Source organism: Cololabis saira, chromosome 1, assembly GCF_033807715.1.
Source record: "Cololabis saira isolate AMF1-May2022 chromosome 1, fColSai1.1, whole genome shotgun sequence".
Lineage (NCBI taxonomy): Eukaryota > Metazoa > Chordata > Actinopteri > Beloniformes > Belonidae > Cololabis > Cololabis saira.
The window spans coordinates 40,746,943-40,759,717 of NC_084587.1; the positions used below are offsets into that span (position 1 = coordinate 40,746,943).

The following is a 12,775-nucleotide window of genomic DNA, read 5'->3' on the forward strand; positions in this document are numbered from 1 at the left end:
GTTTGGTAGAAAATAAGAGTATTTTTTTGCAGAAATTAAAGAAGTTACCACAGAGCAACATGAAGCGTGTCCTCTCAGGTGGTCGCCATAACCGGAAGTCAAAAATAATGGATTTTACTAGTTGGATTAAGAAGGCGCCATAGATCAGAGACAGGAAACCTCAGACCAAACTTCACTCCAGAACACAAATGAAACAGATGTTTAACATCCGTGAATGCAGGACGTTTCTTCACAACTGAAGAAGTAGAGCCAGGAAAAGGGAAGAGTCTTTTGCCTTGGAAGAGAACAGGAGAGTCCCTGGAAGCCTCACCAGCACGGCGTAGAATATCATTCCTCATGTGAAAGAAGTGCACATGAGTCAGAAAGGGTCGGGGTGGTTTACCATCACTAGGCTTGGGTCGGAGAGTGAGATGAGCACGGACAAGCAGGGTCAAATCAGCCAGGCTGAGGGAGTCCATCAGCAGCTTCTAATAAATTCAGTTGGGCCACACCTTCAGCCCCTCCGGCACACCTACCAGCCGTACATTGTTGCTCCTGGCTCTGACCTCCAGGTCCTCACATTTAGCGGTCAGCAACATTTCAAAATCAACACGGATCACAGACAGCAGTTCACTGAGGTCATCAAAAAAAGTCTGCAAAGGGGGCCTATAAACCTTCAGAAACAGGAATCTGGATGAGGCCTGCAGCTGTACAGCCACGTATTAAAAAGACTGAAACCTTCAAGGTGTTAACTCTTGACATTGAAATGATTAATTGAATAAGTCTGCAACCCCTCAGGTCGCTCGGCCCTGCCTGTGATACGTCCTCCCTCTTTCAGGAGACAGGATTTACTCTTTGGTTTTGCACAGAGACAGTTCCAGGGAGGATTATCACTCCATGATTTGTTATAATGCACAGACTTGGCTGTGTTATCTGTGCTCCTTAGCTGTGTGTTAGCTTGCTCTTAGTCTCCAGAATCTATCGCAGGTTAAGTTTACATGGAAAGAAAGAAAAAATCTGGGAAAAATCAGCATAAAATCAATAACACAAGCAAATCGAGCGTCTGAACTGTAAAGCAGCAGGAATGAGGAGGAATATAGTTTAATCGTCCGTACCGCCCAGTCCTGATCTGAACTTTGAACAAGTTCCAGTTAATTTAAGATGAACAACAGTGCAAAGGTGAATGTTTGAACAACGAGCTGCAGCCGAAGTTTCTGTCCGTCTGTAGGAGCCATTTATGTTTATTGGTGGCAGTGTATTTAATTAAATTATTGGGTTGTGGTTACATCATTTGAACACTAGGTGGTGATGAGAGTTCACCATATATAGAGGTACAGGGAACAGGAAGAGGAAGAAACAGAAAGGGAAAGCAAACAGTTCTCACCAGACGCACAACAGATCACACAGGCAAACAGAACAGAGCTGCGCCTGATACAGAAAACTGGTATGTTAACATTTTCTTTAATAAACCACCAGCTAACTACATTTGTCACTGCCTAGAAATGAGTCATTTGGGTCTGCGTTGGTTCACTCCTGTCCCACCTGTGAAGTAATGAAGAAGCTTTGGAAATAGGAAAACTTTTTGGAAATTGTCATTACACCGTCTTATTCATCACATCAACCCTGCTGTTTGACAATAATCTTGTAAATAAGAGGAAGGAACCAGAGCAGAGGGAGGAAGGAGGAAAGTTCAAGTGTGACGGAGCAGAAATCCAGTCCAGAAGATTCCTGTTCGTCTCTGAAAGAAGATCCAAGCGAGTCCATCGGGTTTTCCTCCACAACACAGCAGTGAGTACACTGGTGAGTACAGAGGAAAACATTTACTGTGTTTCTGTCAGCAGGACGACAAAACTTCAACTCATATCCTTATTGCAGCTTTGATGTTTCACACTTTCACTTTTGTTTCCAGAGATCCAACATGTCTGCTGGCAGCAACCGGAGATCTGCAGATCAGTTCCTGTGCTCCATCTGTCTGGATGTGTTCACTGATCCAGTCACCACACCATGTGGACACAACTTCTGTAAAACCTGCATCACTCATTTCTGGGATGGTAATGTTCTCTACAAGTGTCCCATATGTCAGGAGATGTTCTACACCAGACCTCAGCTGAAAGTCAACACCTTATTCAGAGAGATGGATATTGAGTTCAGATGTGAAGCTCAACAGAAATCCAGAAGCAGCAAGAAGAAGGGGAAGACAGAGGCTGAGATTCAGCAGATGATCCGTGGGGCCCTGGAGGGCTTGCCGTGGGACCCGGCGTGGAGCTTGGCAGGCTTGGTAGGCTTGGCGTGGGGCTTGGCAGGCTTGGCGTGGGGCTTGGCGTGGGGCTTGGTAGGCTTGGCGTGGGGCTTGGCAGGCTTGGCGTGGGGCTTGGCGTGGAGCTTGGTAGGCTTGGCGTGGAGCTTGGCAGGCTTGGCGTTGGGCTTGGGGCTTGGCGTGGGGCTTGGCAGGCTTGGCGTGAGGCTTGCCGTGGGGCGTGGCAGGCTTGGCAGGCTTGGCGTGGGAACTTGACGCGGCTGGGGTACTGGTTTAAAAACTGCTGAAGGGTGTCTGGGTTGGGACGGGTGAAATAATCTATGGCAGGGCTTGGGGTCTCTGGTAAGGTCATCTCCACAGGAAATTATGTACTGGGCTTGCTGCTGCCTATCATAAATCTGGACATGAAAAGTAGAGAAATAGAGTGGAATAAGTTTGAACAAGATTACATGCAAAAAATGAGTCTGAATGCCAACAGAACTTTTGCTAGTTGGCTTAAGTATGGAAAAACAATAGTATAATGATCTGGGGTCCGTTTCACAAAGCAGGTTTAGTGAAAGCTCGGAGTCTGTTAACCCTGAAATGAGGGAAACTGAGTTTTCCGTTTCACAAAGGGAGGTAACTCAAACCAAAGAAAGAGGAGTAACTCTAGCCTGTTTCACAAAGAGAGGTAACTTAAGCTCTCGGTCAGTTACCGTAGTAACAGACACTCTGAACCTAACCTGGTCGGAACCAGGTTTATATGAATGAACCTGGAGTTTCTCTGCGTCTCAGCCTCTTTCAGAGACACACGCACATTTGATTTCCTCATTCATTCAGTCAGCAGGCGAGTTTTGGCGAAGTTCTGCCGTCTGTCATTAAAAACAGAGTCAGTATATATATTAGAAGTCCATTGTCACGAACATGGCATGTCCTTTTGATGAAGACACAATCGATGAAGGTGCAGCATTAATGCGCAGAGAATTAAATATTCGTCGGGAGATGGTTATCAGACCGCGTAATACATGTATATCACAGTACATAGTCTCATTACAGGCAAAGCAATATATGTTAATCCTTTATTTGTTATAATTTTGATGATTGAATTGTTTAATGATTTCATAATATATTGTAATGAGTGACAGACCAGGCGGAGACGGCTCGTAGTTTCTTGCCAGTTTATTACCGAGCAGGAAAAACCAACTAGGTTCTCTGACAAACCCAACGGCAGACAGACTCTCTAACGTCTAACGTCTCCGGTAGAACTTAAAAAAACACCTTAAAAAGAACAACAGAAGAAGAAAACCCGGGGTTCTGAACCCCCCCACCCCCTCTTACCACCACCGGCACGCACCATTCATGACATCCCGTGCATTCCAGTGACAGGCAGAGAGGGTCGCTACAATATTCTAATTTTTTGAGATTTTTTATTTGGGGTTTTCATAAACTGTGAGCCATAGGCTAATCATCAAAATTATAACAAATAAAGGCTTGAAATATCTCACTTTGCTTGTAGTGGGAAATAATATTTGTTTCACCTTAAGTTGAATTTACTACGAATGAAGTTTTGCAATATATTCAAATTTTCCGACCTCCACCTGTATATTATTACATGAATAAATAAGAGCATAATACAGGGGTCTCCAACTCCGGTCCTGGAGAGCAGCTATCCAGCATGTTTTAGATGTCTCCCTGCATGAACACACCTGATTCTAATCAATGGTCGTCATTAACTTGTCATCAAGGTCTGGACAGTTCTGTTGTTTACACAGCTCCTTGTATCATGGTGTGCTGAAGCAGGGAAAGATCTAAAACATGCTGGATAGGTGCTCTCCAGGACCAGGGTTGGAGAACCCTGGCATAATATGTGTCTGTATTGGTTCAATACGTAACGCAACTTTTAATTCTCAATTACGGAACAATTCTGTATTTCAAGGGACGGGTGGCAAGCCTATCATAAACCTGTCCAAGCCATCAAGGAGTTCCACAGGATTGCAGGTGAATGATGTAGAGATCTGTTAAATTAATTTTATATTATATATTCTGTGCTGCGGTGTTACTCTTTTTTCGAAAAACATGTTCAAATTCGCCGTATGCGCGCATTAAAATCTCTAATTCCATTCGGGTGTAAAAGGACACGGCGTGAAGTATGTGGATCTTTTGCCGTTGTTGTCGCCGGTTGCCATGGTGAATCTTTGTATCAGGGCTCTATAGATACTGGCTTTTGATAGTTGTGGCGCACGCGCGTAACTCCAGGTGAAACTACTTAGAGTTGAGTAAATTACCTCAAATCCGCTGTTCTGGAACCGAAAACTCAGAGTTTCCGATCTCAGAGTAGATCAACTAAGAGTTCAGGATTAGACTCAGAGTTTGTTGAACCTGCTTTGTGAAACGGACCCCTTAACAATAGACAAACACATTTTACAGCTCAACATACCGACAATAAACCATGACATAAGAGGAAATACTTGTAATTTTGTATTAGTATCATAATATTTTGCATGGTTATACTGTTATGGATGCCAAATATTGATATTTTACTAAACATGAAATTAACTTTTTCTTACTGTATTTAACACAAACAGTTCAGTTTGTCATGAGTTTTCATAAGCATATGTTTGTTTGACAACTGTGCATCAATGAAAATGAAAACAGATGAACAGACATAGCCTATCTTATTGTTAAAGTTTTCATTTTGATAAATAATTTGCAGAGAATTTGCAGCATATCGCAATCTATTTAATATCACAAAAATATTGTGTAAAGACATATGTATATTATATGATATTATTGTATTGTAGGACTTCTGGAGACCCCCCTAAATATAAATGCAGATGTTTTATTGTAACAGTAGTTAATCAGTGTTTTATTAGTTTTAACTGCATAATGTGAAACAGTCATTAAACCATAAACACTGACTGAAAAAAATATGTAAAGCATATTTGGTATGTTGTTAGATCAATGTCCTTCATGAACAAATAGGACTGTCTGTGGGCAGAAGAAAGGTGCATGTTGATACTAATTAAGGAGACCGCTATTTATTGCTTTTATTTTGAAGGCGTCTCGCCGAGAAATTGTAAACATCCGGCGCTTCGGACTTTAATGGCAAAAGTTTTACGCAGTAGAAAGTGTGTCTGAAAGACTAAACTAGTGTCAGGAATGCTAAAGTGGTGCCTAACTGACACAAAAAGCACCTGCTGATAAGGATTTTGTTTTCTTTGCAAATGTTATGCTGTATTTATGTACATATTGAGTTTGGCTGCAATGGTTATTCATGTATTGTGGTTATAGCTGTAGGCCTGATTTATGGTTCCGCGTTAAATCGACGGCGAAGCCTACGGCGTAGAGTACGCGGCGACGCGCACTGTACGCCGTAGGCTCTGCGTAGGTGTAACGCGGAACCATAAATCAGGCTGTAGCTGTTATTACCGACCGAGCAGCTGCGTCGGTCTGTATTTAAGTTAAATGAAACTTATATGAATGTAGAAAGACTAACTCTATTTAATTTTATTCCTTTATAGCTCTTACGGTGTGTTTGCAGTGTATTTAGCCTATTGTACATCCAAGGAATAAAAACATTGTGTAACCATCAGTTTGAGAGTCATCCATCATCAGGGGATGCTACAGAAATTATTTTTTCTTTCTGTGCGGCCGGGGGGTTGGGGACCACTGGGCTAACACACCAAACTATGCAGATTTTGCGATTATGTCAAGTAACGTTAACAGACAATTAACAGTGTTAACGGTGCAATTAAGTGTTTATCCACAGCATGTTAGGCTAGCACACACCTGCCATCCCCACCACCTATCTCCTGCTCCTGTACCACCATGGCAGCGGGAGCTTCACTTTCACCCTCCTCCTCCTCCTCCTCCGGCATCATTACCTGCTGACGGACCCGCAGGCCCAGCTGAAGTCCCGGAGGCCAGGCCGGCCCCCGCAGCAAACATGGTTACAATGTTTTTGCTGGTTACAGCATCATGAGCGAGTGCTTCTTTCTTTCTCTCTCTCTCTCTCTCTTGCTCTCTACCGCTCATAATGATTGCTCATCATTAAAGGTGACTGGACGAGGGGGGGGGGGGGGGGGCTTGTACATGAATGGGTGGGACTCTTGGGCCTCTGTATCAGCCCCAGAATCTCGCGCTCAGAAGGCACGCCGATTTTTTCCAGTGGCCAGCCGCGGTACTGCAACAAAAAATGCCATGGGGCCCAGAAAGCTTTTTTCCCATAGACCGCAATAGTAAAAGAGAAGCCTCTAAAACTGTTCACAGGACAGCTCCAGCTGTAATCACCATTAATTACTAATCTTTGTATTCTATATTTTTAAGTCATGGACTTTATATCCGTCAAAGATGTTTTATAACGGCCAGAAAAGTCAAAGAAAAGTCTCTTTCTGGGCGTGACGTCACGGCTGCCGTCACAGCCGTGTCCGTGCATTCCACGGATGTATTATATTAATATATATTATTTAATTATATTATTAATACATTAATAATATATGTAATACTGTACATGTAATAATATACATTAATTAATATATTATATTAATACATATTATATTAATATTCGCGTCATTGCCCCGGGGCATGATGGGAGGCCCCAGAGCATCATGGGAGGTGACTCAACTGCGCATGCTCTATGGGCCCGATAACGCGGAAGTAAACCCGGAAGTCAGGAACTTTTTCAGCGTATGCGCTGAGTGAGCAAAATGCATTGAAATGAATGGGCGGCCATTTTCGATGTACCATCCAGTTCTATTAATACATCCAATTCAATTCAATTCAATTCAGTTTATTTGGGAAGGGACAGTGTACATTCATATACATTTAGAATTAAAAATGCAAATGCACCCAATTTTAGCTACAGAGCTAGTTTCCATTGGTAGTCCCCCGGCTAAAAATATAAAAGAAGGACAAGTTAAACAACAAGTTGGAACAAATACAAATATAGCGTGTAAAAAGTTTCTGTTCTTGTTATTTTGCTTCTATTTAAGATAGAAGGAACAGGAGAACAACCTGACACATCAATCTTACTAACACGATCTTAGACATTTACATATATTGCAATAGTGAATACATTACACACATTTCACATTTAGCAGTTAAAAGTTTAGGCGGTAAAGTGCCAGAGCAAATTAAAGTGCTGGTTACGATAAAGTGCTGAGGGTTTAAAGTTAAAGTGCTATAATGGGGGAAAGACAAGGAGGATGGGAGGGGAGGGGAGAGTGAAGATGGAATGGGCTGCAGCAATGCAAAACCAGATCACATGTATTGTTCGGTTGTGGAATTTAAGGTTCTATGCCAGTTGTAGAGTAAACAGATTGTGGAGATGGAAGGAGAAGAGAAAGGGAAAAAAAGGGACATGAAGGAAAAAGTAAGAAGAGGTAGATAATTACTAGTCAGCTGAGTAAATCATTTACATAAAAAAAATAGCAAACCAAGAGGGGATGACATGAAGCATCACCTCTTGTTTACAATCAGATTGTCAGTGTTTAAATAAAGTGGCAAAGTGCATTATTAACACTATGATGTTATTATGCAGTAAAGTGACAAGGTGACAAATGAATCTTTACCGAGGGTCATGGTTACAGTCCTGTTTACTTAATAGCCATTTCTTTAAGCTGTTCTTGAATGCGGCAAATGTGTTGCAGTCCCTTACTACGACAGGTAATGAGTTCCAGATGCGACTACCCTCGACTGACAGTACGGTCTGCCCCTGTGCAGTGCGTCTGAATGGGATTATGCAATCACCTCTGGAGGTTGCCCTGGTTGTATGGCTAGCGTTTTCGTTTTGTCTTATGTAGACAGACAGTGGGGGCGGTGCTAAACCTTTTAGGATCTTGAATGTAGCACAGGCATATTTAAAAGTAGTGAGGTTGTCAAAACTAAGGAGTTGATATTTTTTAAGTATCTGACAGTGATGATGTGTTATGGGTTTTTTGTCCAGTATTTTTATCGCTCTCTTATACAAAGATTCCACCTGGTTGAGCATGGTTTTGTTGGTAAAAGACCAGTTTGTGAAGCCATATTCAATATGGGATAACACCATTGCGTGCATAAAGACTCAGCTGCCTCAGTTGTTAATGAGGGTCTAATTGATTTAAAATTTGCAAGGTTAAATTTCACCGTTTTTGTAATTTTGTTTACGTGACTCTTGAAGGAGAGGGTAGAGTCTAGGATTACTCCTAAATACTTGAACTCCTTTACGACTTCAAGCTCCTCTCCTCCTAAGAAAATACCAGAGTGGGTTATGACTTTCGGTGTTTTTGAGAAATACATGCAGACGGTTTTCTTGGTGTTTAGGGTGAGACAAGATTTCTTAAGCCAACTATAGATGTGGGATAATTCTGTTGTTAAAATATTGGCGGCCTCTTGGACAGATTTCGAAGATGTTAATATTACTGCATCGTCTGCATAAAGTTGTAGATGAGTATTTTTGCATGCAAGTGGCATATCATTGATATAGAGCGAAAAGAGCAGTGGCCCTAGTATCGACCCTTGTGGGACCCCCATTTTACACTTAAGGTGTGGGGATTTAGTCCCTTCCACTGCCACAGACTGTTTTCTGTCCTCTAAGTAAGATCTTATCCACATGGTGGACTTTTCTGAGAAGTTAAAAGAAGAAAGTTTGTCTATCAGGACCGTATGATTTACCGTGTCAAATGCCCTTTTTAGATCTAAAAAAACCGCTCCAACATATGAAGTCCTGTCCAGATAATGCCTGGTTTTCTCTAAAAATAGATTAATGGCTGTCTCCGTCGAGTGATGTTTCCTGAAACCAAATTGTGCGGGGTGTAGTGGAGTATGACCTAAATTTAGATGGTCAGTAAGTTGGGTAAGTACCCATTTCTCAATCACCTTTGAGGTGGCAGGGAGGATGCTAATAGGTCTATAATTATTCATGTCTGTCCTGTCTCCTGCCTTGAAGACAGGGTTAACTACAGCTGTTTTCCACGAGTGTGGTACTGTGGCATTGCGTATGGACAGGTTGACCAAGTGGGTGATGGGCCCAGCAAGGGAATCTTTGTAAGTTTTTAAGAACATGGTATCCAAACCGTGGACATCCCTGGCCTTTGAGTTGTTAAGAGAGCCAACGATGTCAACTACTTCAGCCTCTGTGATAGGTAAGATGTCAAACACTGGTCCTCCACTAGTGGCGGCAGACCCCCTCCCCCCTGATGACCCCCCGGGCGTCCCGAGGTCAACCCCTCCCCCACCAGCAGTGCCAGCCCCCCGGCTGACACCACTGGCGGAGGAGGTCCCCACAGCCGGAGACCTAGTGGCCGTCTCGACGTAGGGTAGCCCCCCCCCACCGATGCCAGCCCCCCGGCTGACACCGGCGGTGGAAGGCGCCCCCCCAGCCGTAGGCATAGTGGCCCCCTTGGGGATAACCAGATCCCCACCAGTAGCGCCAGCCCCCCGGCTGACACCACTGGTGGAGAGTGCTCCGACAGCCACCAAGTCAGTGGCGGCCTCAGGGTGGGCTGGCCCCACACCAGCAGCGCCAGCCCCCCGGCTGCCACCACTGGTGGAGAGCTCCACCACGGCTGCAGGTTCAACGGCCGTCCCGAGCCCAGTAGAGGCAGTACTGTTGTAAGAGGGGGAGAAGTGCTTAGTGATCTCCTCCACAGATTTTAAGAAAAAGATATTTAATTCATTGGCTAGAGAGTCTGGGTTCTTTACTAGTTGGTTATTAACACATAATTCCAAATCATTGTTATTTTGTCTATTCTGTTTGCCTATTAATTTATTAATGTTTTGCCAGAGTTTTTTTGCATCACCCCTTGCACCTTCCATGATTGCTATAAAGAAGTTCGCTTTAGCCTTCCGTATTGCCTGAATGGCTTTATTTCTTGCAGAGGTGAACTTTAACCGGTCCGTGGTTAAGCCGGATGTTAAAAAGTTCTTAAGTAGAACATCCCGCACTTTCATTTGATTACGGCACTCGGAGTTCAGCCATGGCAGAGACCCTTTACCTTTCTTTCTTTGTCCCCTTTTTGTGAAAGATTCCATCGTGTTTTTAATGAAATCGTGAAAAGAGTCTGTGCTATTGTTAATGTCCCCAACAGAAATGATCCTGTCCCAGCTTGTGGTCTCGAGTACTGACTTGATATTTTCTTGCTGATTCTTGGGAATGAAGCTAAAAGTGGTCTTGTTATTATCAAAGTGTCTTGATGGATTTGAGAGTCTGGATTTGGTAAGTTTCCTGGAGAAGAAGATTGCATTATGATCTGATAAACCGGTTAGGAGATTGTAGGTTTTGGTAATTCGTTCCGGTTTATTAGTAAAAAGAAGGTTAATTCTGGTACTAGATTTTGCAGTGATTCTAGTGGGTTTTTGTACAAGCTGGGAGAGGTTCAGGTGTTCAGTTAACTGTTTCAGGGTTTTCTTGTCTGTGGTACTGTCCCAGTTTATGTTGAAATCTCCAATGATGATGATCTCTTTTTTGTGATTACAAGACTTTAAAAGAGCCTTAAACTGATCATAAAAGTCATTCTTGGCAGTGGGCTTTCTGTATATACATATTACAGTGAACGACATTTCTGTAGATAGTATGATATTAACCCCTACACATTCAATGTCAATACCGACAGGCCATACAATTTGTTTGCATTTCAGAGTGTTTCTAACATACAATAAAACCCCACCCCCCTTCCCTTTGATTCTATCTTGTCTAAAAACATTATACCCAGGCATATTGACTGACGCTTCAGGTGAGGAGCAGGACAACCATGTTTCCGAAAAACCCATAAAATCAATGTTGGATTCGTTCAATAAATGCTCTAATTGTTCCCTTTTTGGAACCAGGCTCCTGATATTGAGGTGACCACCAAGGAGCCCTTTTTTACGGTATGGATCCCAAATTACTTTGCCTGTTGTAGGGTTGAGAACATTTTCATCACTTTGTGTTTTTTCTAAGAACTGAGATTCCCTTCATGGAGCCAGTGTTGTGCTTGTAGTTGAATGTGTTTGAAACAGTACCCTTATTTGCCGTTGAGACAGTCCTAGCCGTAGCCGCCTCGGGGGGGCCAGGGCCAGGGCCCAGCGATGCTAGCTCCCCAGCTAGGATCTCTGATGGAGGGGGGCCCGTGGCCGTTGTTAGTGGTAGCTTCTCCGCTGCTAGGCTAGCGCTAGCCGTCGGCGCGACCCCGCTGGAGACCGCTGGTGTTGTTGGTGGTAGCCTCTCTGCTGCTGGGCTAGCGCTAGCCATCGGCGCGACCCCGCTGGAGACCGCTGGTGTGGTTAGCTCAAACCTCGCCGTTGCCGTTCTGAAAGAGCTGGAGCCGGGGCCCAGCAATGCTAGCTCCCCAGCTAGCACCGCTGGTGGAGAAGAGCCCGTGACCGTTGCTGGTGGTAGCCTCTCCGCTGCTAGGCTAGCGCTAGCCGTCGGCGCGACCCCGCTGGTGTTGTTGGTGGTAGCCTCTCCGCTGCTGGGCTAGCGCTAGCCATCGGCGCCACCCCGCTGGAGACCGCTGGTGTGGTTAGCTCAAAACTCGCTGTTGCCGTTCTGAAAGAGCTGGAGCCGGGGCCCAGCGATGCTAGCTCCCCAGCTAGCACCGCTGGTGGAGAAGAGCCCGTGACCGTTGCTGGTGGTAGCCTCTCCGCTGCTAGGCTAGCGCTAGCCGTCGGCGCGACCCCGCTGGAGACCGCTGGTGTTGTTGGTGGTAGCCTCTCCGCTGCTAGGCTAGCGCTAGCCGTCGGCGCGACCCCGCTGGAGACCGCTGGTGTTGTTGGTGGTAGCCTCTCCGCTGCTAGGCTAGCGCTAGCCGTCGGCGCGACCCCGCTGGAGACCGCTGGTGTGGTTAGCTCAAACCTCGCTGTTGCCATGGTCGTCGCGGAAGAGCTGGAACCGGGGCCCAGCGATGCTAGCTCCCCAGCTAGCACCGCTGGTTGAAGAGGCGCCGCGGCCGTTGCTGGAGGTAGCTTCTCCGCAGTGCTCACCGCACTATGGTGGGCTGAGTCCATCACTGATGGACCAGGATTAAGCTGTATATCCCCACTCAAAAGCAGGAAGAGTAGCAAGGTTTTGAGAACATACCATTTGCTTCTCTTGATCCGCCGTGTGTTGTGTTTTGACTCTCCAGAGTATTTTTTCTGCCAGTATGTTAAGTATACAGTTAAATATCCATGCCCAAAATATGTTAATCTTGTTGTAGTACTCAGAGGTGAAGAATGACCAAGAAAGTTTGTTTGATTTCTGGACAAACAAAGAGCTTGAACAGGTGGAGCAAACAGCAACCACAAGCAAAGTAATCCAACAAAAATATGTCCATTTTCCCTGTACCTTTTGGTGGATTTTTGTCTTTGGTCCAAGTAGCTCCTTGATACAACGCTTTTGTGTTGAAAAACCTCAGTTAAACTAGATAAAAACTGTATTAAAGTGTTGAATAAGGAGACAGGTGTGGAGCCAAACAAAGCAAACCTGCCTTCGGCAGCCATCTTGGATTTAGGCAATCCATGCTCTGTAGCCTGTTATTGGGCCGGCCAGGTATTCTTTAGACAGGCAAGTCACTGGGCCTCTGTATGAGGGATGTGTGAGAGATCATGGCAAGACGAAGCAAA

The 12,775-nt window shown here is 44.6% G+C and overlaps 1 protein-coding gene across 2 annotated transcripts in view; it reads left to right on the top strand.

Moving 5' to 3' along the window:
• Window positions 1-5,778, top strand: part of LOC133445775 (E3 ubiquitin-protein ligase TRIM21-like) — a 40,288-nt gene extending 34,510 nt beyond the window's left edge. The window contains exons 1-3 of one of the 2 annotated variants that reach the window (XR_009782787.1): window positions 1,368-1,423; window positions 1,633-1,779; window positions 1,889-5,778. The gene's annotated coding sequence lies outside the window, so the exon portion shown is untranslated. Of the gene's footprint in view, window positions 1-1,367; window positions 1,424-1,632; window positions 1,780-1,888 lie in introns of those variants that run through there. The other variant, XR_009782786.1, reaches the window with a different exon arrangement.
• The last annotated feature ends 6,997 nt before the right edge of the window (window positions 5,779-12,775 follow it).